General features: G+C 40.9%; 1 protein-coding gene and 1 long non-coding RNA gene across 6 annotated transcripts in view; both read left to right on the top strand.

Annotated features, from left to right (window-relative positions):
* Positions 1–27,314, top strand: part of abl2 (c-abl oncogene 2, non-receptor tyrosine kinase) — a 116,943-nt gene that overhangs the window by 20,610 nt on the left and 69,019 nt on the right. The window lies entirely within an intron of this gene.
* LOC144692504 (uncharacterized) lies at positions 16,566–20,956 on the top strand. Its single transcript, XR_013579332.1, has 2 exons — positions 16,566–16,703; positions 19,923–20,956. It is a non-coding gene; the product is annotated as an uncharacterized LOC144692504 (long non-coding RNA).

Raw genomic sequence — 27,314 nt, 5'->3', positions numbered from 1 at the left:
TTTAGAGGTGAGCATCAGTCACATACCCAAATTTTACAGGCTTTGACCTGGTCAACAGTTTTGATTCTTGTATGCAGAGACCCCAATAACAGAAAAAAACAGTATTGTTGCAGGACATTTGCATGCAATATTTGAGGCAGGGATTGCAAGTGGTTCATTTATCCAGGAAACATTTTTGAACAGGAAGCAGCCTCAGCAAAGTGCAGAGTTTAAGGTTAGGAATAACACCCGTAGAAAAGTTGAACACTTGTTTTTCACATGCAATGACAAAGCTGGGTCCCATTCTAAACTCCATATTTTGTCAATTCTGTGAACTTTGGTAATGGGTGTCAGCAAAGTTTTTTAAAAGAATTCAACTACCAGAACTGTAGGTGGATCCTGGAGAAAATATTTAATGAGGTAATTACAGTGGAGGTTAACTACAGACAGACTTGGTATCTAAAGCAGAACCTACAATATCGGTTACTGAAGTGGAACTGGAGGAGTACTAGGAAAAATATGTTTGTCCCTTTATAAGATAGGAACACTTAGACAATCTCATGAGACTTGAGCAAAGTGAGGTTTAAACAAGAGGAAAAACAGAACCAAAAGACACATTAACAGGTAGGACTTGTTGGAGGCAAAATTTCAAGCTGACCTTTTGGCAAGAAAAGGAAATTGGCTGATTGGCAGAGATGGTGAAGATATGTGAAAATCAACTGAAAAAATGTTTCCTCTAACTGAACCGTGAATCCTATCTTTTATGCTTGCCTTATCACCCAAAAAAGATCAAGTTTGAAAGAGCTTTCATTGCTGAGTTTTTATTTTCATGTTAATAACAATTTGAGCGCTATAGCTCCTTTTTGTTTCTTTTTTTGAAACCTGGAAGATTGGCTAAGCCACTTCAGAAGACAGTTGAGTCAACTATATTGTTATGAAGTCAGATAGAGGCCAGACAGACCTGGTAAGACTTCGTCAGACTTTTAGGAGCAGCATACTTGAGTGTACACAAATCAAGTATTATAATTTTCTTATCAACTGAATTGTCGTTGAGGTCTTCAATTCCCTAGCCTTAACCATGTCACTTGTCCTTCAAACTAAAAGACAAACCTTGCGGTTGATGAAAGTAAATTAACCCAGGGCTGATGGTATAAGATTATTGCCAAGAGTGGCCTTGGTCTGTAACCTGCATGTCTACATTTTGTAAATATTGCTTCTAAATTTTAATGTTTTTTCCTCAAGATGTGGACATTGCTGACAAAGCTGACATTTATTGCCTGAGTTGCCCTGACAAGGTGGTTGTGGGTCAGTTCGGTGGCTTATCAGAAGGCAGTTAAGAATCAAGCAGACTGTTGTGGAGCCACACTGAGGACAGACCTTGTAAGGGCAGTAGGTTTCATTCCCTACAAGAAGGACCTAATTGAACCAGCTGGTTTTCATGACAATTCAGTAGCTTCATGGTCACCAACACTGAGACCAGCTTTCAATTTATGCCAACTTTGAAGCTAAATTGTCATCTGAAGTGGGATTTGCATTTTCTAGATTATTAGTCCAGACCTCTGGATTCAGTCACATAACCACTACACGACAACACCAACTCAGCAGACACTTGTATTTTTTTATTGTATAGAAATTTCTTAACTTTCTCCGCACATGATCAGACCACCTGTGATAATTACTGAACAGACTTCCCGGGATAGTCCATTCCCACCTTGTTGTTTTTCTGCAGTCAGTGCCTATTTGTCATTTAATATCCCTTTTCTATTAGCTAAGGAAGCTATAAACTACCGATAAGCTGGAGCTTTCATATTTAATGGGGCACAGAAGAATAACATCTTGCATTTAAATAGTGCCTTGAACACAAAACATTCCAAGAAATAACTCCCAAACATTGAGTTAATCTTAATAGGTTTATTTTCTACACAATCTCCTCCTACACAAGTTTGTCCAGACTGAGTTTAAGCAAAGTTGTAAATGGCAACTATTTAAAAATGAAAGGATATGTCGTGAGATGCTTAGCTAAATGAACAAGATTCCACTCTGATATGGGGCTTCCCATACTGTATCTTGGAGAAAACTCTTCATCAATTTCAATAGGTTGGATGCTGATTGCAATTTTACATTTTCAGTTGCCCAGCAAAAATACTTAGCCCTGTTTTTATAGTTTCAAGCTTGTATTGTGAACAAATCCTGTCAGTTTTGTCCATGGAGAAATGTGTCCATACATGTTTCTTGTTAATTATTGCTGCATATGTGCAGTAGAATTTTCTTCTCAATCTTCTATTCTTTATGACCTCACTATCTTTGTTTTCCATTTTATGCACCCAAATATAAAGGAAGACCTGTCATGAATAAGGATTGAGTGGTTATACTCAGTACGCACTGCTGTTTGGCCCAACAATTGCAAGTATCATAGTTGTAGTGTACAGCGATGTATTTAAGCAGGCTTATCAAAGTATAAAGAATGAATGCAGCCAGGTTAAAACCCTCAATCCACTTTGTGGATTTTAATGATTGAATTTGCAAGTTATTTTGTTGTTCTGAAACAGTTAACCAGGCCATATATTAAAAAATATCTAATAGGCTTCTTCTTATTTATGTTTCACTGCTTGTTACATTGGATGAAGGAAAATGTTTTGAAAATCAACATTATGAATATAACATTTTTTCCATTCAAGCATAAGATATATTTATTTAACTACCTGACCTATTGGTATATTGGCTGACCTTGAAGGCCTATTGCTTATAGCATGATAACTAACTTCTCAGTGAAGCATAAAGTGGTATCTATTGTGGAGATTGGCCTAATTCATGAAGACAGCTTGGTTTATTGATCTACAGGACCTTTTGTTTTATGCCTAATTTCAGATATTTGGGGAAACTGTTGTTATGCGTACATTGATATTGAGTGACAAGTTGTTCTAACATCTTTGTGCTCATCATTTTTGTTAAATTCCCAACTGTTCTATTATTTTGAGTCCCCCTCCTTTACTCTGACTTATTTTCCCTTTCTGATTTGAAATTGCTTTTTGATGATTATTGTCTGGAGTGCAGATGTTTCAGTCGCTTTCTGAATGCTCTATTTGTATACATGCTATGTAAAATAAATAATTGAATCAAAAAATTGAATCTAAAACATACTAGTGCAACCTGTTAGCCTACTTGCAGTGTAACATGAGACATTGACTTAAACAGGAATGAGATTTATGATAAAGCTTTACGAGGAGTAAAATATTATGGCATTAACTCCTGCTTGTGTTTGGTGCCATGGGTACTGGTTGCCACTGGTGCCTCACCCAGCAGCCCAATCTTCATGCATGAGATTAAGTCTGAAAGGTTATTCCAACTAGAAGGCATGTTCCATGATTGCAGAAGTACACAAGTGATCAGAGTTTGAGATGTACCATAAGATATTGCTGCAAATCAGGATATGTCTTATTTCTGAAAGTGAACACTTTGTTGGATCTAAGAAGTGAAAGTTTGTTCAACTTCTGTCAGTTATGGGCAACCTTTTTATGCTTTTATCCAATTTTATTCTTTGACAATCTTTTTGCAAGGACTATTGAATTAAAACTGTTCTAAACAGGAACTGGACCTGGAATGATCTTTTACTGTGACATTCAATTAAGATGAAGCCTTTTTTGGTCTGTAAGGCCCAAAAGTGAGCTGATTCCAACAGCTCGCTACAATGTTCATCAAACCATAATATTATAATGTCACAGATTGGAGCTCCTCATCCCAGCCATTGCCACAACCTCATCGGGCAGCTGAAGAGGTCCACTGAATCCATGCCAACAGTCACATGGGGCAAATTGGAATTGCACAGTCATCAGAGCTTCTCGAGTATTCCCATTCACATGAAAATCAGCAGTGTGGTCATGTCAGTCGCACCACCGTCTAAAAGCTGTGTTCTTCTGTGCTTCCTTAATTTAGCCCTCCTCCCAATGCCTCACTCCCACAGTTGTAATGTTTCTTTTTGGTGTCAGTGGGAATGCCCTTGTCCCTGTGGTACAGCTTTTGGGAGAAGAATGGTGGGTCAACTATGTTGTATCAATTTATTATTTGCCAAATATTCAAGAATTTTCAAAACATGCTAATTTTCCTTGATTAGATATAGATTGAATTACAATCAATTGAGCAATTTTCTGAATGCTGGTCCTCCTTGAGAGTGTTTTTGGGAAGTTTATGTACCAAATTGAACATACCATATCACTGCTTTGGAATCAGTTCTGATTGTGACTCCGGGTTTGCTGTAAAATTTCAGTGTAGCTGCAAACCAAAATCACTGCTGTAAATGCACTCATGAGCTTATAGCTTTTGACTTGGTGTGAAGTGGCGACCACTTGGAAGAGGTCATTTCTACTGCTTTGGTTTGGTGCAATGTAAAAGGTATCTTGAGTGTACCACCAAACTGAGACGTCCATTGGACTTCCTGAACACTTCTTGAAAACTTTCCTTCAATTAGTTTTAATGTTAAAGCAATACATAAAATGATGATTGCATTGTCTAAGCATCTAAAATATAATTTCTGGGAATGGAATTCTAAGTAGAACTCTTGGACAACAGAATTGAAGTTTCAGCCAGGCGGTGTAAATGGGGTACTGCAGCTACTGCTCTCAGACCACGAACATCCAGATGCATCCTTTCATAGTCAACATGTCTGTCCTTATTAAGCAGTTGGGCTAAGAAGGGATGCCAGGGAATGATCGTGCTTTTCCTGTATTTTTTCCTTTCTCTGAATTGTGTGAGCATTACTGAGAACTATCAAGAGCACAATGAAAAGTTAAGGTACTTGAATTCAAGGTTATGTTGTAACCTGCTACAGTAAGATTCTCTGTTAAATGCTTCCTCTTGCAGTTGGCAGTATTGTAGACCACTATCAGTGATTCACCAACAGAGAGTATGATGGTGCCAGATTCTTTTTCTGCTTTTTGGCCAAGACATTTATTTCTGTGCTGCCTGCAAACCCTGGGACTTGTCTGAATCTGTCAATGCTGACTTCCACGTATGGGAGATACCATTATTATTTAGAAGTGGCTGCCAAAATTCCTGAGGGTAAGTGGAAGAAAGTCACTCAATCCTATAATAATCTGTTGATAGGAATAATGGGTTCAAGCCCCACTCCAGAAACTTAGTATAGTCCAGGCTGACACATCAATGCAGTACCAAGGGAGCGGTTTTACTCGCTCAGCTGCTGTCTTTCAGATGAGACTTTAAATTGTAGCTCTCTCTGCCCTTTCAGGCGGATATAAAAGATCCCATGGCACTATTTGCGAAAGAGCAGGGGATTTATTTTGGTACCTGGCAAATAATTATCACTCAATCAACATCACTAAAACATGCTCATGTATCTCATTGCTCTCTGTGGGGCCTTGCTATAGCAAATTGCTGATGCGTTTCCTAAACCCTGTAACTTCTCCAGTATGGAATGCTTGAAACCAAGGCATTTCTAGATTTAGAATTTTTCTGGATTATAGAATAATATTCGGAAGCCTAACCACAAGTGTGTGAACCGGCTATAAATGTGTACCTGAGACACAAAACGGTAACAAAACATTATAAAACACTAAAAAAAATAATTTTATTTCTGCAAATACTTTATCTTCCATGTTTGCAAAGCACTGTACTAAAATGACCAAACTATTATATACTCCGAGTCTGCTCATAAACTACTGCTCAAATTACTGTATTCCCTAGGTCTGCAAAAAGACTGTGGACCCAGAATTAGAATTACCAGCAGGCCCAGGGTGGAAAAAGTAGGGTAATGATAAACATTCAGTTCATAATTTTTACCTATTTGCTAACTTTCTGGCTGCAGCACCTCAAGTGGCAAGTCTGAGTTGCGAGGCCTGCTGAAAAAAATCCCTGACAACTAGTGTTTCCAGATTTTGGATTTCCGGTCTACAGCGGTTACAGTGTATTAGAACAGTGGCTACGCTTCCAAAGCACTTCAAGGTCAGTGTAGTGCTTTTGGAAGCCCTGAGGACATAAAAGGTGTTGCAAAATTGGGAGTTTACTCCTCTCTCATTCCTTTTCCTTTCTCTGTTCTTTTCTTTATCCTTTGCTTTTTCTTTCTCTTTGCTTGTGATTCACACGGATGAGAAATTTTTGCCTTTTGGTGGAATTCTGACTTTTTGATTATGGAATTCTGCCCTTGGAAATGTTTTTCCAACCTTTGCCCCCCACCTAGCCATAGTGCTTCACATGTACATAATCCATATAAGTCATGTTCTGTTGTTAGTATGGACTTCATCCTGTATTACATGCACCAACTGCATTAAACACTGAAATATTAAAATGCTGAGGTCACTTTGGTGATTTCATACAAATGCATTGGCCCACAGTTTTGAAGTAATAGGTGAACAAAGGGAAAATTAATGCTTTTACCCACTTAAAGCCTAATAATTCCACCCGTTTTGAAGTGGCCTAGTAATATTTGCATATCACTACAGGTCATAAAACGTGCAGAGTCACTTGGTGTTACAGAACTTGAATATTACTGAAAAGAGATGTCGTTGAAGCTTTTTGTCTTACGCTCATCAGGACAAACTGAAGAATGCTAAATTTCAAACCATCACAACAATTTATACGACGAGAGAAAAGGGTTCTCGTTGGTTTAGCCTGTGCTTGCAAAACCCAAAACAAAATGTCTGCTCTTAGATGTGATTCTGTGATTGGGCAGCACTTGCTGAATAATCCTGAGTGAGCTAACAGCAACACTAACAATCAATTTAAAGTAATCAGTCAAGCTCATAATGTGACTTATTTAAGCTTTCCAGAAGCAACATGCTTACATACACAGGAGCTTGTTCTCTGCAAACAAAAGGAATATTTTCAAGCCTTGTGCCTTCATTGAATCGCCCAGGAGCTTGGGGAATCCATGGCAATGCCGTAACCAATCCAAGTCGACTTGCCAACAAATCAGCATGCTTTTGTCCTGCAGTATAAATTGTAATCATTTGAAATTTGATGTCCTGGCCTTTGCCCTGATGAGTGCAAGACGAAAAGCTTTAGCAACCTGTCTCCCTTTTCAGCAATATAAAAAATGCTATAATCTTCTGGCCCTTTGCACTGTGATTTTGCCTCTTTGCTCTCGTGTACATGATTCCTTGTCACAAAAAAAATTCCAGACCTTTTTGTCTTCACCCACCCATCCCTGGATTCATTTTTATTTATGTCTTGAGGTGAATTGGTAATGTTGCTAAATCATAATTGAATACCATGAATACAGGGCTAGGGTGTGACATAGTGTAGTGGACAGCCAAATGTGGGAACTGTGCATTGTTTACTTGCTACGTATTACAGTTTAGCCAGCTTATGAAAATCGCCTAATTAAAGTAACAGCCACACATTTCAGATCTGCACCTTTCCCTTGTAGTGGGCAAGCAGAGCTATGGCATACAAAATTATTTCCAGGTTTAATGTGACTTCAGGTATGTTTTGCTGGTGCCTCACTCTTCAGTGATATAAGATGAGGGCTTGAGATTTTCACTTATACAACAGTCACTCATGACACTTACTGTCCTGCTTCCTTTTCTAATCCAGAAACAGAGATGGGATCAAGCCCCTCAGACTGCAGCAGGTGTCATCCAGAACCTATTCCAATTCGGCAATTTTCGGTTTAACCCTAAAGCCAGCAAGTATTTGAGTGAGATCCACAGTTAACTTGGACTCCAGTTTGTCCACCTGAGTTTCCCTATAGGCAAGAAGTTGAATAATACATTTCCAAGTTGCCTGAGAACACTTGAGACAAAGCCTGTGGTGGTTGCATATTGCAGCTCTCAATTGTGTTTGGAGGCTAATCATCTCTGCATCAGGACATGGCTGCAGGAGTTCCTCAGGATAATATCCTCGGCTCAACCATCTTCAGCTGCTTCATCAATGACCTTCACTCCTTCATAAGGTCAGAGGTCGGGACATGCACTGCACAGTGTTTAGTTCCATTCACAACTTATACTGAAACAGTCTGTGCCCATGTGCAGCAAGACCTGGACAATGTTCAGGCTTGGAATGATAAGTGACAAGTTGTAGTTGTACCACACAAGTTTCAGGCAATGGCCATTTCCAATTAGAGAATCAAACTATTTCTCTTTGGCATGTAACAGAATTATGATCACTGAAATCCTCACCATCAACATCCTGGTGGGTTATTAACCAGAAACTTCACTGGATCAGCCATATAAATACTGTGACTACAAGAGTGAGTCAAAGGCTGGGAATTCTATGGCAAGTAACTTAGCCCATGTTTCCAAAAATCCAGTCCACCATCTGCAAGGAATAAGTTTGAAGTGGGATGGAATACTCTTCACTTGCCTGGATGAGTACAGCTCCAACAACACTCAAGAAGCTTGACACCATCCAGGACAAAGCAGCCCTCTTGATCACTCTCTGCATCAACTTAAACACTCACTCAGTGGCAGCAGTGTACCACCTGCAAAATGCACTGCAGCAACTCACCAATACTCCTTCAACAGCACTTTCCAAATCTGCAACCTTGACCACCTAGAAGGACTACAGCAGTTAACAAATGGGAGCACCGCCTGCAATTTCCCCTCAGTCTCTCAGCATCCTGACTTACAATTATATTGACGTTCCTTCATTGTCACTGGGTCAAAATCCTGGAGAACACTAACTGCACTATTGGTGCACCTCCACCACATGGATTGTAGCAGTTCAGGAGGTTGACCACCACATTCTCAAGGGCAATTAGGATCAACAACATTTGCTGGCTTTGCCAGTGACACTCTCATCCCATGAATGAATTTTTAAAAACCCATGGAAGAATTTAATTTGACTATTGGAGAAGCGCGTGTGTGTGTTTTCAATTTCTGTCCCCATGTCAGTGACTGCTGCATCTCCTGCTCATACTGTCCCTGGCCTGGTAAATTCTACACACGTGCAAAGCTCTGCTGTATAATGAACATCAAGAAGCAGGACAGAAATTGTGGGAGATGTCTGCCTCAGATTGCCAGTGGAGAACAGCCCAGGATGTCTGTCTTTCCCGATTCCCTTGGGAAAGATTGTGGGTGGTTGCCAGGTCAGAATCCAGTTTTGCAAGAATTTCATGTAAAATTGTGATTCATCAATGATCTCTTGTTCTTGAACATGATTCAGGAGCTGTGTCATGGTTTCTGTACATCATAGTAGGTCGTTTCAGAAAGATTGACATTTTGGTAAATAAATTGAAAACTAAACCTTCAGCAAGTACACTCTCAGCTGTGGTACTAATCCAATCTACACAATTACTTTATCCAAATTAAGACAGCAATTACAAGTGCTGAGGTATGGCTTAATTTCCCAGGGCTATGGAGGCATAAAGTTAGTTTGCCCCCGCTTGGTTTGCAGTATCTTTTGAGAAATGTACTTGTAGTAGGTGGGTGAGGATTGTATCAGTCTTTGTTATGGTACCTGCCGACGCACTCTACGTTGGGACTGACATAGAGATAGGGAAGGTAGAGGATATGTTCACAGTAATGTTTTGTGCACTCAATCTGAAAGATTGTTCCTCCTTCCTTTTCTGCAAATATAAAACATTTTTAAGTAAACATAGTTGCCCATAGGATTATGGTTGCTTTGCATCATCCATCTTGTATTCGCATTCAATTTTGAAAAATGTCAGTTTATTAGGCTGTCCTTAGGGACAGCTGGTTAATTAGTTAGTATGGAGCCATGTGGGTAAACATGTCCCAGGTCCAGACTCCTGCTGATCTCAGCTGGGGTGTTATTTGCCAGTCGAAACCAGTCCGAAATCCTAATTACTTAATGAAAGAACGAAGCCACAAGATTCCATGGTTTAAAACAAAATAATTTTTACCATCCAAGAATCAAACAAAGCAAACAATATTATCTTGGGTAACCACCTGCAGGAGGTTCTCACATGAAAGTTGCGGTTGCATTCCTGAAACTGGTGACTTGAAGTGAATCCTTGACTTCTATGAGAACTTATGTTAAAGCTAGAGTTTGGTTCATCCAGATAAGTGTCCTAAAGAACCTATGTACAAGTTGACAGATTTGATTGGCTAGGGTTGTTGTCCTTACAACAGAGGAAGCTGAGAGGTGAACTAATTGAGGTGTATAAAATTGAGCGGCCTAGATAGGGAAGGCAGGAAAGGCATGTTTCCCCAAGCTGAGGGGCCAATTACCAGGGTGCATACATTTAAGCTGATTGGTAGAAGGATTAGAGGGGCCATGAGGAAAAACTATTCAACCAGAGGGTGGTCGGCGTCTGGAATTCACTGCCCAAGTTGACGGTTGAGGCTGAAACGCTCAACTCATTAAAAAGGTACCTGGATCTGCATCTGAAGTGCTGTAACCTGCAAGGCTACAGACCAGGCGTTGGAAAGCGGGATGAAATGAGAGGCTAGTTTCTTCGTTCTCTTTTTGGCTGGTGCAGACACGATGGGCTGAACAGCCTCTTTCTGCATTAAGTTTTCTGTGGCTCTTAATGCTGTACCATGTGCAGCACTGTGCATTTGTAGCTGAAATAACTTGCAAAATTAACTAAGTCACTAAATATAAAATAAATGCAACACAATTCTGTACAAAGTAAAATGTTTAAAAGAATGACTCACCTACACAACATACTTTGAATCAGATCCCCCAGGCTCAGTCTAGTGGCAGAAGTTGGTCGGTGCAGGTAGCCGCTGAAGTCCTGACTACCTGCACGGACCAATGTCGGACACTAGATGGATCCCAGGATTTCATTGCGAGTTCAGCAGCAGAGCCAGAAAGGGAGCAGCTTGAATAGACCCTGGGGACAATGGGGAGACAGTGATGTAGTGGTAATGACACTGGACTAGTAATTCAGAGATCCAGGCTAATGTTCTGGGGATAAAAGCAAAATACTGCGGATGCTGTAAACCTGAAACAAAAACAAAAAATGCTGGAAAAACTCAGCAGGTCTGACAGCATCTGCGGAGAGAAAGACCGAGTTAATGTTTTGAGTCTGTATGACCCTTCAGAGCTCTGAAGAAGAGTCATACGGACTCAAAACATTAACTCTGTCTTTGTCTCCACAGATGCCGTCAGACCTGCTGAGTATTTCCAGCATTTTTTGTCAGAGTTCTGGGGGCATAGGTTCAAATCCCACCATGACAGCCGGCGGAATTTAAATTCAATTAGCAAAAAGAAATCTGGAATTGTAAGATAGCCTCAGTAATGGTGACCATGATGCGATCATTGATCATCATAAAAACCCATCTGGTTCATTCATGTCCTTCAGAGAAGGAAATCTGCCATCCTTACCTGGTCTGACTTACATTGATTCCAGATCCACAGTAATGTGGTTGACACTGCTCTCTGAAAAGGCCTAGCAAGCCACTCAGTTTAGGGACAATTAGGGATGAGCAACAAATGCTGTCCTTGCCAGTGACACATTCATTCCATGAAAGAATAAGAAAAAGGTAAAAACAGTGGCCGGAAGGTAACACTGGGTGGAGACACTATCGAGCGGCAAGGGAGCAGGAGAAAGAGGGACTGAAGGCGAGAGCAGAAGCACTGTGGGGAAAGGACATGTGAGTAGGCAGGCCACAGAAGAGGAAATCTGTGGCAAACACTTTTAAAGTGACCCTAGAAGATTTTAGGCACCTGCTATCTTTGTAGGTAAATGTTAGCCAGCTTGTGAAAATCAAGATTCCATAAATATCAGTGAAATGAATGACAAGTTAGTCTGTTTTCGGTTGTGCTGATTGAAGGAGAGATATTTTCAGAGGAAAGGGGAGAATTGTGACATGGAATCTCAAACGTTTGCCTGGAAAGGCAGATAGACGCTCAGTTTACTGCTTCATCTAAATATTGCCATCTTTGGCAATGAAGTACACCCCAAGTACTGTGCTGAATTGTCAACCCTGATCATGTCCTCAAGTCATTGTCACGTCTCTATCGATTTGAAGGTGACGTCTACTTGATCCCGAAGTCCTGCCATGGGTTTTCATGTGACTGAAGAGACTGATTCTCGACCCGCAGATCCTTAGGCACATGGGGCAGGATGCCGCAAAAGGTAGAGGGATCTGGAGTGTAGGATTTGCTTCCTTTTCTTTCTTTCTCAGCCGCCACTCTGCCTCATCATTAAGTTGTTTGGACCCAAAGCCTGATCCAGCTTGATGGACAAGTTGTTGCCATTTTGTCACAATTTTGTGCGATTGATAGCAAGCTCCTCCCAGTTATGAAAGTTAATGCTGCCACCCTTCAAGGAGAGCTTCAGTGTGTCTTTGTAGTGTTTTCTTTGCCCTCCCCTGGAATGCTAGCTATTTGAAAGTTGAGAAAACAGGACCCGGCAAGGGAGAGGCTTTTCTACTATCTGGACACAGTACCCAGTCATCATAGTTGATTTTGCAGGAGTTTTGCCTGAATGCTTGTGGCACTGGCTTGAAGAAGGACATGAGCACTTGTTTGACAGTCCTCCCATTGATTCCAGAGGATGCAGCAGAGGCATTGCTGATGGAATTTCTCTAGCGCTCTTGTGTGTCATTGATGCACAGTCCAGGTATCACTGCAGTACAGGAGTGTGGTGATGATAACTGCTTTGTACACTAGGACTTATGTTGACTTGCGGAGATCTTTACGTCAACGAGTGTTTGACAACAGTTTGTCGAAAACTGACTTGGTGCAGCTGAATCCAGTGTTGGATCTCTATGTCAATGTGGTCTTTTGAAAGAGTTGGCTGCCAAGATGTGGGAAGTGCTCAACATATTCCAGTGTGTCTCCTTCAACATACATAGGAGGTGGGATATGTGGCACCTTTGAGTTTAGACAACATTCAAGAACAGGCCAAGTCTCTTGTATGCAGAAGCGAAGAGACTACGAGCGGCTTGCAAATCTGGTGTAGCGTGGGCAGTGACACTGCAGTCATCCGCAATCTGTATATCATGTTTGTTTATGGTGGTCAATTTAGTTTTGGCGTGGATGTGACTGAAGTTATTCCATCTTGACAGTATTTAATACTCACACCAGAGGGCAGTAGATCTTTAAGGTGAGCTCTTTTAGGTAAATTGTACATAGTATAATTTCTCACAGCCTTGCTTGACACCTGCCTGGATTTTGAAGGCATGTATTTCAGATCTCCCACTCAAGACAGTTGCAGTCATATCATCATGAAGCTGTTGCAGGATTGTGAAGAAGTCTTTTGGACAACCAAATCTCAGGAGCACAACTCACAGAGCCTTACGATTTACTGAGCTAAATGCTTTGGTCAGGTCGATGAATGCAATGAAGAGTTCCTCGTGTTGTTCTCGACATTTTCCTTGAATTTATCTGGCAACAAAGACTATGTCATTTTGTCTTTTGAACTTCCAGAGGAATCAATGTGTCTCTGGGAGGATTTCCTCAGCCACAGGAAGTAGGCGATTCAGGAGAATGTATGTCAGGATTTTCCCTGCTATGGACAAAAGGGAAATACCGTGATAATTTCCTCAGCATGATTTATCTGCCACCTTGAGGGTAGTTACAATTGTTGCAGTCCTGAAGTTGGCGAGGCCATTCTGTTTACTCCTAAAATCTGTAGGATGAGTGCATGGGGTCTTAATGTAAGCAAAAGCCCATCAGCTTTGAAGACCTCAGCTAGAATACCATCAGGCCGCAGACTTTGTTGATTTTCATCTGTGACCTCAAATATTATAGTAGGATTTGAAATGTGACTTTCACACTTGGAGAGTGCTGCCACGCAGCAAAAGTTGTTATCATATGTGGATGGATAGCAGTAATAGCACCCATTTGAATTTATAGCAATTGCAGCTGATTATATACCCTTTTTGCACCCTGTTCCAGTTTTTTGTGTTTACAATAGAAATAAACGGTAGGCGTATTTTACGCCTGGTTTGATGCACTGTGCATTAATAACAGAGCATGTACATGTTAGCCAGCTACTGGCATGCCTTATGACCACTGCCCTTGGTTTGGCAAAGCAGCAGCATCCACAGATTAGTTTCTCACATGCTCTGCATGTATGATGTTTGTGCACTCCTGCTTTTTCAGTCACTACAGTTGTGATGACTTTGCCTTCCCTGCTGGCAACTGTATGTAAAGACATTGCATTCATTGGCATTAAGGGTTTTGTTTCCATTCATATGCGACTTGGCATTATTGGGAGCTCTGTTGCTATACGGTAACAGGAAAACCAAGTACTTGGCTGTGATTACTTTACAGAATGGTTTCGCATCTCAGGGCAGCTGTAGAAAATAGGCTGCCTAGCTATCTGTCCCGATCACTCGCTTATGGGCTCTTATGATGAATCGTGAATGCTAGCAAGAAAGCAATCTTTTCTACATTTGAGGCTCTGAGCCTGAAAATATAAAATCTTCGTAAATGTAAGTAAGCTAACACTATTAATAGTTAATATGTTTCAGCAGCTCTTCAAGTAGGGTGCACTTAAAAAGCTCTTGTGTTCTCCCTTTCTGCACTTAGCAATGAACAGAAAGCTGAATATAACATGTTTTATAACACCATACAACAAGGGTGGCCAACCTGCGGCTCACAAGCCACATGCAGCTGTTTGGCATAGAGTTTGGCTCATTCCTTGTGCTGTACGACCGGTTAACTCGTGCACTAGAGGGAGGTAAACAGCCAGGTGCAGCCTCGGGCACAAACAGCTTCACCGAAGGAGAGAACCAGAGAGCTGGCAGAGCATCATTTTGTGGTGGTGATGTTGGGGGGGGTGGTGGGGGCACAATGGTTAAGATCAACAATTGCTCCCAGCGCCATCATGAGATTTCTTTTGTAGCTTCCTACCAGCCTTGTGTAGGGCTGCGTGACCCTCAGCGCCATTTTCGAACTCCCTAGCCCACTCACTCGCTGCTGACCCTCTGTCTGGGAGGGGAGGAAACAGTTTAAAACAGAACAGGAATGTCAGAGTCTACTCCATTGGGACAGAGGGACTCCATTTCAATTTGTTGTTCAATGGTAGTTGCAACTTTTTCTCAAGTAAAATCAATTCTTTTTTTAATCTCTAGACTGATTTTGCAGATTGGAAGGCTGCCCAAGTCAGTTAAACAGTAAGCAATTGCTAACTCTGTGTGTCAGTGAAGCAGATATGCCACGACCTGAATTGAGAGAGAAATCTGGAAGATTAGAGGGGCAAGAAGCTGAAGGCTTCCTCACAGAACTGTGTGCCATAGTATTAAAAATGTGTCTGTAAAGGTTGTTCATGTCTTGTGAATGCCTGAAGATTACCACATGTGGCTTTAAGGTTCACAAGGTTTGACCATCCATGCTACACAAGATAAAATTGCATTTTAAGCTTGATGAATTTTGAAGACATACACTTCAATGTAGAACTGCACGAAACTTTGAATAAGTCTATGCTAAAGCATGTTGGACCTGTTGTCATCAGTTGTAATATCGTGCTACTGGTTATCCCACTCAACTTCAGAATTTCTTGTGGGAAGACATTGAATAGTCTTCCCACCGTGAGGAGAAAATCTTAAACCATTGTTGTGCCAGGTGCTGAAGAGTGTATCAATCAACCATTCCATAAACCATGCTCTAAGTGTATGGTTTGGAAAAGACTTAAAGGGAAAAGAGAAAACAAAAATAATTGACAGAATTGTAAGTACTCCAAACACTGAAGATGCCAAAGGAGTACTTACATGGTGGTAATGTCGCTGGACTAGTAATCCAGAAGCCCGAGCTAATGTTCTGGGGACATGGGTTCACATCCCACCACAACAGCTGATGGAGATTAATTCCAGATTTATTATTTGAATTTAAAGCTAGTCTCGGTAATTGTGACCATCTTCCCATGACATTCAGTGACATTACCATCACTGAATCTCTCACTGTCAACATTCTGGGGGGGCGTTACAATTGACCAGAAACTTAATTCGGCCAGCCGTATAAATATTGGAGATACAAGAATAGGTCAGCGATTGGGAATTGTGTGGTGAGTAAATTAACTCCCGACTCCCCAAAGCCTGATCAACATCCAGCAAGGCACAAGTCAGGAGTGTGATGGATTACTCTCCACTTGCCTGGATGAGCGTAGGTCCAACAATATTCAAGAAACTTGACACGATCTCGAACAAAGCAGCTTGCTTGAATGGCACCCCATCCGGCACCTTAAATATTCACTCCCTGCACCACCAACGCACAGTGGCAGCAGTGTATACAATCTACAAGATGCACTGCAGCAAATCATCAAGGCTCCTTCGACAGCACCTTCCAAACCCGCAGCCTGTACCACCTAGAAGAACAAGGGCAGCAGATGCATGAGAACACCACCACCTACAAGTTCCCCTCCAAGGCACACACCATCCTGACTTGGAACTATTCTGCCATTCCTCCACTGTTGTTGTGCCAAAATCCTGCAACTCCCTTCTGAACAGCACTGTGGGTGTACCTACACAGCATGGATTGCAGCAATTCAAGAAGTTGGCTCACCATCACCTCGCAAGTGCAATTGGGGATGGCCGACAAATGCTGGTTGAGCCAGCGACACCCACATCCCCTGAAATAATTTTTAGAAACTTAGCTGGTTGGTTCAGTTGGCTATTGCTTGACAGTTGTCAAGACTTTTGTTGCAGCCCCCCAGATGTTGGCGAGGAGGATCTTGCAGGGTCACCTGAGCTGGGCATGCTGATTTGATGTTTATGTTTCAACAATGTGGTTTGTCTGGTTTGATTCGTGCTTTTCATTCTGGTGTTTTGACACTGAGTAACTTGTTGGCCACTTCCCAAGGCAGTTAAGAGTCAACCATTTGATGTGGGATTCGAACTACATATAGACCAGACTAGGTAAGGCTGAAAAGTTTCCTTACCCAAAGGATAATAGTGAACAGATTTGGTTTTTATGACAATCCAGCAACTTCATGGTCACTTCCATCAGAGCAGATATTTTTTTAAATATTCAAATCCTCAGTTTGTCATAGTAGGATTTGAATTGGTTTCCTCTACATCATTAGTCCAGACAATTAGATTACCAGTCAAGTAGCGTAAATCTGTTCGCTTGTCTTTTATTTTCTTCCTTTAATTTGTGGTTCACAAATGATGGTGGAAGTATTACATTAGAGCAACTTGCATTCAGTTGTTCGATATACCTGTCATCTCTAGTTAAATAAGTTTTTATGAGATCCTGTAAGGTAAATAGTTCTGACTTTGCCCCATCCACATGTCAGTCATTTGGTGGTCGTTGTTTAATATACAAAATATTTTCAGTTCTTGTGTGAAAGTCAGGGCACAGTGTTGTGATGTCCCATTTAGTTTTAAGGCTGACTGTATGACTCCATGGTGAGTTATGTTACGACCAGGATGGGAGTGCTCAGTTTCTCTTGCCCCACTATTCCACAGATCACTCCATAAGTGCAAATGTTTAATTCACTCACCAAAATGGCCAAATGTTTACTTTCGCTACTGCAAGACACAGAATAAGAGACTTTAACCAGGCCTCTTTGAATAAACTCAGAATAATTGATTTATTGTGAAACAAAACTTCCTTTTGTAAAAATAAGTTGCAAAACTGGTTAACACATATTCCTGGATTACAAATTGTAATGAGTTACCCTTTTTAAAATCCCTAGCGCGCGCACGCACGCGCGCTCAAACATACAAAACAGATAGGCTCCCTGCAGAGGTTGGCCGCAGTTTGAACAGTTTTGATGCTGTCAATCCAGTATTCCTACATGTTGAGACTGATCGCTGGTCACAGTAGTTGTCTGGACGTTCTTTCCAAAGGAGCTTCGATGTGGAGGAGAATAGAGCCAGCTCAATCCTTGTGATCTCTCTCTCGTCTTAGCTCTTCAGGTATCCAAATGCAGATGATTTATACTGAGATGAAGGTTCCTGGCGGGATTCCCATAACTACACCATGTTTCAGGCAAGGCAGGGAGAGAGCAAGTTAGGGCAATCTTCCTTCTTGACTTAGCCCCCAAAGCTGAGTCCAAAAAAACAAGTTCAAAACATGAAATTAATTTCAGTCAGGTAATTTCCAAAAAAATTCAAGGCCTCTGCCTTTTTAAAAAAAAAAATAGCTTTTTTTCTCCAGCAATTAAAGTAATTCAAGTTCAAATAAGCAAATAGCTGTCATCCCTTCAAGTGCCTTGCTGGACATTTAACTGAAGTCATGTGATTTCTTCGAAAAGGCAGGCTGCTCATGGTCCAAGATGAACTTATTTTTTTTTGAAAATAACTCCAGTTTCTAACAAAGTGCTCTGATTGCAATGTCCTTCCAATTTTTTAAAGCACATAATTCTTGAAATTATGGGTTCCTAATAGTTACAAAATCCAATTGGAGGTTTTCACTCTTCCCATTCTTCTCAGCTGAGGGAATCCCACCCTTATCCTTTCAACCCTTATAGTTTCTTGACTTTTTCCTGGCTGAGATAGTTGTGTTGTCCTCTCCCACACCCTATCTGCGCTGATTTCCTCTTGTTTCCTTCCCCAGTCAAAATAGATGTCTTTTTTTGCTGTCACCATGTTTTTAAATCAGCTTAATTTTCAACCCATTTACTTGATGTACATTTTACAACCGTCCAACCCTGATAGACCTGCACTTGCTTATTCCCAGTGTGCCACCAGATAGGCCTCCCAAGAAGGAGGTGGATAAACATTTGAAAAGAAAAATTAAATAGCACTGGGAAGAGAGAGAGTGGCAGGAGTAAATAACAATTCCAGTGTTTAAACAGATGTGATAGCCAATGGCTGCCTCCTGTATTTTTTTTCAAGTTGCATTGTTGCCCTTGTCCTTGAAGTGGCCCATTTTGTGCAAATTTGTTGCTGAATTGAGGGTAGTTTTGATGTTCTTCTGGGAATGAATGAAGACTTCACAAATTTTTTCTGAATGAAGACTTTCCCAAATTTTTTTCAGCCTGGAGGGAGTCTAATCCAAAATCTTTTGTATAAAAGCAAAATATTGTGGATGCTGGAAATCTAGAACAAAAACAAAAATACCTAGAAAAACTCAGCAGGTCTGACAATATCTGCGGAGAGGGATACAGTTGATGTTTTGAGTGTGTATGACCCTTCATCAGAACTAAGACATATAGAAATGAGATGAAATATAAGCTGGTAGAAGGGGGTGGGACAGGAGAGCTCGATAGGGGGCCTATGCAAGTGGAGGCCAAGAAGAGACTGCCAAAGATGTCATAGACAAAAGGACGAAGGGGTGTTGACGATGGTGTTATTATCTAAAGGATGTGCTAATGGGGTCATTAAGGGTAGCAAGCAGGACAAGCTAGTGGCAGATGGCACTAGTGGGGGTGGAGTGGGGGGAAGGGATCGAAGTGGGCTAAAAGGTGGAGATGAAACAATAAATCGAAATAAATTTAAAAATAGGAGGGAAAAGAAAAAAAATATAGTTGTAAAAAAATTATAAATTATTGGAAAAAGGGGGATCGGAAAGGGGGTGGGGATGGAGGAGAGAGTTCATGATCTGAAATTGTTGAACTCAATATTAAGTCCGGAAGACTGTAAAGTGCCCAGTCGGAAGATGAGGTGCTGTTCCTCCAAAATCTTTTGTACCCTGAAGCAGAGGGCTCTGAACTCCCTCTGAGTATGAAGCTTCATCCTAACGGTTAGTTCTAGATTGAGGCACAGGTCTTGGAAAAGAAAATGATGGTATGTTTATTTACCAATCCATCTACCTGGTCTGCTTCATAACTAAATTCAAATTTTAATAATTTGCCCAAACACTTCCTCTTCAGTGCCAAAAATCTAAATGCATTTTTTTGTTCCCCGAATTGGCAAAGCTAGTGGAGTTCTGATTTTCTCCCATAGTTCTCTTGCACAGGATTGTTACTGTTCAGCTATAGAAAACACAAACTAGAGTACAAAACCTTTCAACTAACATTTTCTCAGTCTCTTCCTACCCAGAATAAACTCCTGAAGGCTTTGAATTGAAGGGGGCAGTAGCTGAGTTGGTACTAGTCCTGTTAGAGGCACACTAATTCTTGGCTTGCACTTGAGAAAATAGCCACTGATAAATCATATGTTGACTTTATTCTGTCTTTATCTTACAAGTCCCATGGCCAGTGGTTTTTGTCAAGGTTCATCCCGAGCAGTTCCGTGACGCAGGACCCTGTGCTCTACGGCCTGTTCCCAGGGACACACACCAAGACAAACATCAACTGCAACTGGAGATCATCAACTCTGTGAAAGACGCTCTTTGGCCTACCCGAAACCTGTTAGTCTTCCAGTGCAAAGAGTTGTCCTCGACCGAGTGTTGCAGACTGGCACATTCCAAAGTCCAGAACTACGTGCTGAGGGATGCACTTAAAGCTTGGGACAGCCACCGCAGAGGCACAATGGGGAAAGGTCGCTGTCTAAGGCCTTTCAGCCATTGTGCACCGAGGGGCTGGGAATTGTATAGACCCTTCAGGCTGTATGACTCTCATTGAATGTATACAGTAAATATTACATCTCAATCGTATTGAAGCACCTCAGAGTCAGCATGACCTATGTAGATAATTTGAGTAGCATTGCACTTGCTGTAATGACCATTTTGAAATGTTTGTAATGTTCTTTCGATATTTTATGAATAAAGTATATTTTTGCAAAAAAGTCCCATGGCCTAGCTGTAATTGCCACTTAGTCCAATAGCTTGTGTTATGCTGTCCTGGGAATTCGCAATGTAAGAAATTAGGCATTTTTAAAGCTTGCATCATTCTCAGCCTCTAAATGCTTTACAACCAATTTTGCTGCATAAAAGTCCTAAACATTCACAAGAAATTTTCCTGCAGATGTTCACATTTCTCGCCCATATTTAAGGTGACCTCAGCACGTTAGCCGTAAGGCATGTGAAATTTTTCAATAGAAGCTTGCAATTATGTGATTCACTACTGATGCAGTTTTCAAACAAAATGTGGCGATCTAGCCTTTTTAAAAATGGTCATAATTGTTCTTTTCATGTATAGGATATATTAAGTATTTGTATAGTTGATCGTATTTATGGGCTTTGTCTTGTGGCATGTTTGTAAGATTGTGGGCAAGTTGTGCTTTCCTAGCCTGCTTTCAATTGATTGGATTTTGTTTACATTATTAAAGGTGGGAGAGTCTACATGTGTCATTCTTCATGTAATGTTGCAGGCCTGATTGTGAACATACTGCCTGATTATGATGTTCACTACAGCTGCCTGTACTTTCATGTCTTGTAGCATGGTGGTGCTGTTCCCCATCAAATTTCATGTGAAGCCAAAGTACTATATTGCAGTAAGACTGAATTGTGTAGAACATTTGTTAAAGTATGGAAAGATTGGCACAAAGCAAAATACTGCAGATGCTGGAAATATGAAATAAAGACAAAAAGTACCGGGCAAATCAGGCAGCATCTGTGGAGGGAGAAACAGAGTTAATGTTTCAGGCCGATGATGACCTTCCATCAGATTCGGCTCCTTGCAGTGTTATAGTTCTACAAGCACATTTCCTAGTTGAGTAACTTAACAATTGGCATTCTTGATGTGTAGTCCTTGTCAGTGAGTATCATTTGACTGTGGAGATGTCACAGTCAGAACTAATCACATGATTACGTGCACAAATTTCCCCACAGGACTTTAAGATGGCTATCGAGAGTTGCGACCACTTGGTCTCTTTCCCCCATTAACTCAAGGCTGATCATAGTGTCCCAACTGCTGCAGTGGCTGAGTGCTGACTTGCTGGAGACAAGTTTGAAGCTGGAACCTGTAGCCCAGCTGGTAAATGGATAAACCAGCCAAACCATGGGGACCTCCTGAACTATGTTTTGAGATATCCTCATTCGTTGAGGGGAGAAAAGAAATCACATCTCCAGTGCAGAAACATGGATCTTTGTTTATCCTACAGATAGATTGGAAGAGAGTTGTAAAATTGGAACTTGCCTCTGAGTTGATCCCATGCTGCCTGACCTCAGGAAAACTAACGCATATCCAACTGGGTGCTTTGTTTCTAAACACACGTTTAGTCCCAATCTGTACAGTTAACACTGCCATGATGAAGATGATGATCAGCTGATCGATCAGCATGTGTTGGAGCACCTTGTATTCTCTACCTGTACTTGATGAATTTGGGCAGACAGCTTTCAACCATCCATTTAGTGCACTTTAGTTTTGAACTCTTTGATCAAATTGCAAGTATGGTTTTAACTGAATAACACGCTAATTCTGTTTGCTCACCACTTGTTATAGCCTAATAAAAATTAGTAATTTTTTCTGGAGTTAACCTCTGGAACTTGCTCTTGAAAGTGCTTTCATAATTTTGCAGGAGTGCAATTTGGAGAATTTTTCAAAAGTATAAATATTTTTGTAGAAACTTAGTTCCTTAAGTAAAATTGATCAGTTGCATTATGGTGTGTATTTATCAATCATGAGTTTTTCCATTGGAATGTTTAGTCATTTGTTTGAACCTATTATATAAAAAATCCAAACTAAAAATCTTAGGTAACAAATAATTTAAATTTACCAAACTAACTACTAGAATTATCTCTTTGCACATTTCATGTTGACTTTTTCTGTTAGTAATTCTCATGCCCCCATTTGTACTGGCAACTGCCTGTGGAATTGCCATGCTGTAATTACATCCTCTTTCCAGCAGAGGTGTGGCAATGCCATTGTTACTACAAGCTTGTTATAATGTGAAGCTGGCACAGGCAGTTTCCAGAAATTGATATGGATGTAGGAATTTATAATAGAAATATTCAAAGAATGATTGGAGATTGAATTACATCTGCATGCCCTGGTTTAACAATCTTCCATCTTTGACCCTTTTCCAGTTGAACACTTGACTCTCTCTGTGTAGTACCATAGGAGATAACTAGTAATACAAAAACAGTACATCTCGCACACATTTCCTGTCTGTCTGCCCATTCTATCAGACTTTGTGTTGTACTCAAATTTGTCATATTTGAAAAGAAAAAGCATGAAGAACTGAAAGTCATCGTTTGGCCCAAGAGAGTGACCTAGCCAACTACATTTACAATGCAAAGGAAGCCAGACTTGTGATTTACAACCTTAAAGAGCAATTAACCCCTGACTGAACTCAGAAATTGCACTTTGAGGCTTTTAGAGGACACGGTTTCACTTTAACAGCCAAGTAATATGTGTGCATTGCACTTTTTAAAGAAGGAAATTTTTATTTTGGAATACTGATGTTTGTACGTTAGCAGAACTTTGCTCTGCTAATTCGTTATCTATGCATTCCACACAATTAAATTATTGCTTTACTTGCATATATTGTTTCTTCTTTTACCTGAACAGTTAAGTGGTGACAATTTCTCATACCAAAGCCTGAACTGTCCCAGAGACTTGGTTCTAGGATACAAGTCAAACAGGAAATGTGTGCATAATAAGCTTGATGGGAGCTTGTAAGAGATGTAATGAGAAGAAATTGCAAGGGAGGAGAAGAGGCTGCTAGAAAAGTTATAAAAATACATTCAAACGATATGTAACAGTTCTGTTGGCTGAGTCTTCAGTCAGTCATTTAAGTGGGATGAAGACTGAGGACTGATCTCAGTTGGAAGCACACATCAACCACTGTGCACTTTTGATTATTATAAGGCTCAAGTAAGCAAGAAGTAAAGTTAAGCATTGCAGCAGGCACATTAAACATACCTTCACTAGAATGGAACAAAGATGTCACGAGAAGAAAACTGGGAACAATACTGCGGATGTTGAAAGTCTGAGATAAAAATAAAGTGCTGGGAAACCTCAGCAGGCCTGGCAGCATCTGTGGAGAGAGAAATGGTTAACACTTCAAGTCCAATATGAATCTTCTTTGGAATTTCTTCGGGTAATTGCTGCCCTTGTCAGCAACACCCGTACCCCACATGAAAAAGTAAAATTACCTGGACTGATCATACACCATGTCCTTGTGATATCAGAACCATATGTGGCATGAGTTAATACCTTTGAGAGACAGAGAGAAAGGTACCAGTACAAAATGGGGGTGACAGATCAACTAAAAATGTTTTCTTTCCAAACAGCTGTTTAAATGATTACAGACAGAATTGAATAACAAAATCACTTCATAGCAATAGTTATCAAAAAACTTATAAACCTTGTTACAAATGAATATCAGTTTAATTTGCAAACATTCTAAGAAATCCAACATGTGTAATTGGTCAAGTGATTGAGCTGCCCGGGTTAACATGATTACAGTTATTATAAAAGCAAAAAACTGCGGATGCTGGAAATCCGAAACAAAAACAAAAATACCTGGAAAAACTCAGCAGGTCTGACAGCATCTGCGAAGGGGAACACAGTTAACATTTCGAATCCGTATGTCTTCACCAGAGTCCGTTCTGGTGGAGTCATACGGACTCGAAACATTAACTGATTACAGTTATTTCCTGACACACAAGGGAAATGAATAACGATTTGAGCTACTGCACTATGGATGTTTGACAACAGTTCTCAAGTGTTGGAAGTGACATTTTTTAGACTGCCTAGAAGTAAAGAGAAAAATTAAATGCACAGGGAAATTAGTTAGGGAGTGGAACATGCCATTTTGGAGTGTGAATGAGCAAGATCAAATATTGTCAATATTTAAACAAAAATCTTCCCAACTTTTTTTCTCTTGAGGTGCAGCCTCTGATTGGAGGACAATTCCATGGGGGTCAAATTAATCGAGCAGCTTATCTTTACATAACATGGGTGGTGTACGTTGGCAGGTTATTCAACCGTGTAGGATTTGCATCTAAGCCTGATCCTGTTAACACTACATTTTTTAAATTCATTCATGGGATGTCGGCTTCGCATTTATTTGCCCATCCCTAGTTGCCCTTGAGAAGGCGGTGGTGAGCTGCCTTCTTGAACCGCTGCAGTCCATGTGGTGTAGGTACACCCACAGTGCTGTTAGGGAGTTCCAGGATGTTGACCCAGCGACAGTGAAAGTACGGCGATATATTTCCAAGTCAAGATAGTGAGTGACTTGGAGGGGAACTTCAGGTGGTGGTGTTCCCACCTGTCTGCTGCCCTTGTCCTTCTACATGGTACTTCTACATCGAAGTACCACCCTGAAAAGTTACTGGACCGTCATCAAGCGAACACTCTGTTTTTGCCCTTATCCTAAGATAACTACAGCTTGCTGTGGTACTGTGGCTGGTACCCTGGCATCAATCTGCTGACTTGTGACAAACTAGAGCTTTGACCTGTGACTTTCCAGACATGTACAACATAATACTATACTGGGTGATGTATTTTCTCACTAAGAGGAGTGCCTTGATAACAAGACCGAATCTTAGACAAACTGCAAGGAAAATTAGTTCTAATGTAAGCTTTGGGCAAGTTATTTTTGAATTGGAATATGAATTTGCTACTCAGTGGTTGGCAGCTTTATTACAAATAAAGCAATTTGGATACACCACAGAGTGCATGTCATGACTGGAAATCAGCTCTTGCTAGTACAGGCTCAGTACTTAACTCCAAGTGACTGGCAACAGCACAGGAGATTTCCATTTCTATCATGTGGTGATGATGCATACTTGTATCTTAGCAACTATAAACAAAACAAAGAGCGTAAATATAAAAATTACCAGCTACCTGATTTTTCTAATGCCACTTGCAACAGATTTTGTTCTTTATCCACTCCTTGAATGTGTAAAGCATTTTGGTTTCACCACATTTTAATGCCTATTAAACAATTGTTTTTAAATTGAACTTATTAACTTGTTAGCCACAAAAGTTTGGATATAATTACCAAGTGTTGCAGGTGCAGGAAAGAAAAAAATGCTGAAAGAAAGGGAACCCTGGGAGAAACTTTGCCCTAATGTCACTGTTGGTAACATAATTTTTCCACAAAGCTCCAGTAATGTAATACAACAGCTCACCAGTTTGGCAAAAGCACAACCCCTGAACACTCAATGTCAAGATGCTGTAAAGTGCCTAGTCGGAAGATGAGGTGCTGTTCCTCCAGTTTACGGACTCGAAACATAAACTGCATTCCCCTCCACAGATGCCGTCAGACCTGCTGAGTTTTTCCAGCTAATTTTGTTTTTGGCCCTGAACACTCAAGGCGTGTTGACCATTGGAGTTGATAAGGGTCTACTCTTAACACCTGCTCCCCAATGCCTGAATTCCTGTTCCTCCTTAGTCACTGCCTCGGGCTAAACCAGATCGTTGCCAGTCTTGGCATCCTGCTAAACCTTCAAACCTACATTGGTCTCCTCTACATTGGAGAGACCAAACGCAAACTGGGCGACCGTTTTGCGGAACACCTGCGGTCTGTCCGCAAGAAAGACCCAAACCTCCCTGTCGCTTGCCATTTTAACACTCCACCCTGTTCTCTTGCCAACATGTCTGTCCTTGGCTTGCTGCATTGTTCCAGTGAAGCCCAACGCAAACTGGAGGAACAGCACCTCATCTTCCGACTAGGCACTTTACAGCCCTCCGGGCTGAATATTGAATTCAACAACTTTAGATCTTAAACTCCCCCTCCCCCCATCCCCACCCCGTTTCTCCCCCCCCCCCCCCCGCTTTTTTTTCAATAATTTATATAGATTCTTCTTTCCCCACCTATTTCCATTATTTTTAAATCTAAAACTAAAACCTTTAGTCTTTCCACCCCACCCCCACTAGAGCTGTACTTTGAATATCCTGTCTTCCATTCTTAATTAGCACTTTTCTCAGACAAATACCACCACCTTCAACACCTCTTTGACCCTTTTGTCTGTGACATCTTTTGATTATCTGCTCATCTCCACAATCACCACACCACACCCTCAATGCGTCTCTCCCCACCCCCCCACCCACCTTAAACCAATTTATACTTCTCCCTTCTTCTAACTATGCTCCAGTTCTGCCGAAGGGCCATGAAGGCTCGAAACGTTAACTGATTTCTTCTCCGCCGATGCTGCCAGACTTGCTGAGTTTTTCCAGGTAATTCTGTTTTTGTTTTGGATTTCCAGCATCCGCAGTAGCTTTCAGCTTCAAACCTAATTACCTGTTCATCTCACAGACAATTTACTTCCAACTCTGCTACTGTGTTTGCCACCCCCTAACCTCGGGTATGGCTTTGTCACCACTAGGCTGAAGTTCTCCAACGTTCTCATTGTTTATTTTCCATCTTTCACCCTCCATAACATCCAGTTTATCCAAATCTTACTGCACATATACTGTCCCACTTTCGCATCACCTCTATCCTGAGTAACTCTTCCCAGTGTCTCAAATCTATATCTTTACCTATACCTTAATCTATATCTATAAGTTGCTCCATGACCTTGTCCCAAATAACCATCTCTTCCAGCTATCTATGATCCACACTCCCCCATAATGTTTCTCTGACTGCAGTCTGTGTTCTCTTTCCCTTCACATAATTGTGACAGAATTTTCAACTTCTCCTTACTGTCTGCGACCCTATCCCAGAGCCAATCTGCCTCTCCAGCTTGCCATCAAAAAAAATACTCATCAAAACCGTTGGGCCTCCCCCTTAACCACTTAGTTCCTC

This window comes from Cetorhinus maximus, chromosome 17 (assembly GCF_964194155.1).
Source record: "Cetorhinus maximus chromosome 17, sCetMax3.hap1.1, whole genome shotgun sequence".
NCBI classification, from domain to species: Eukaryota; Metazoa; Chordata; class Chondrichthyes; order Lamniformes; family Cetorhinidae; genus Cetorhinus; species Cetorhinus maximus.
Note: the sequence above shows the minus strand (reverse complement) of the source record. Positions and strands in the feature narration are given on the sequence as shown.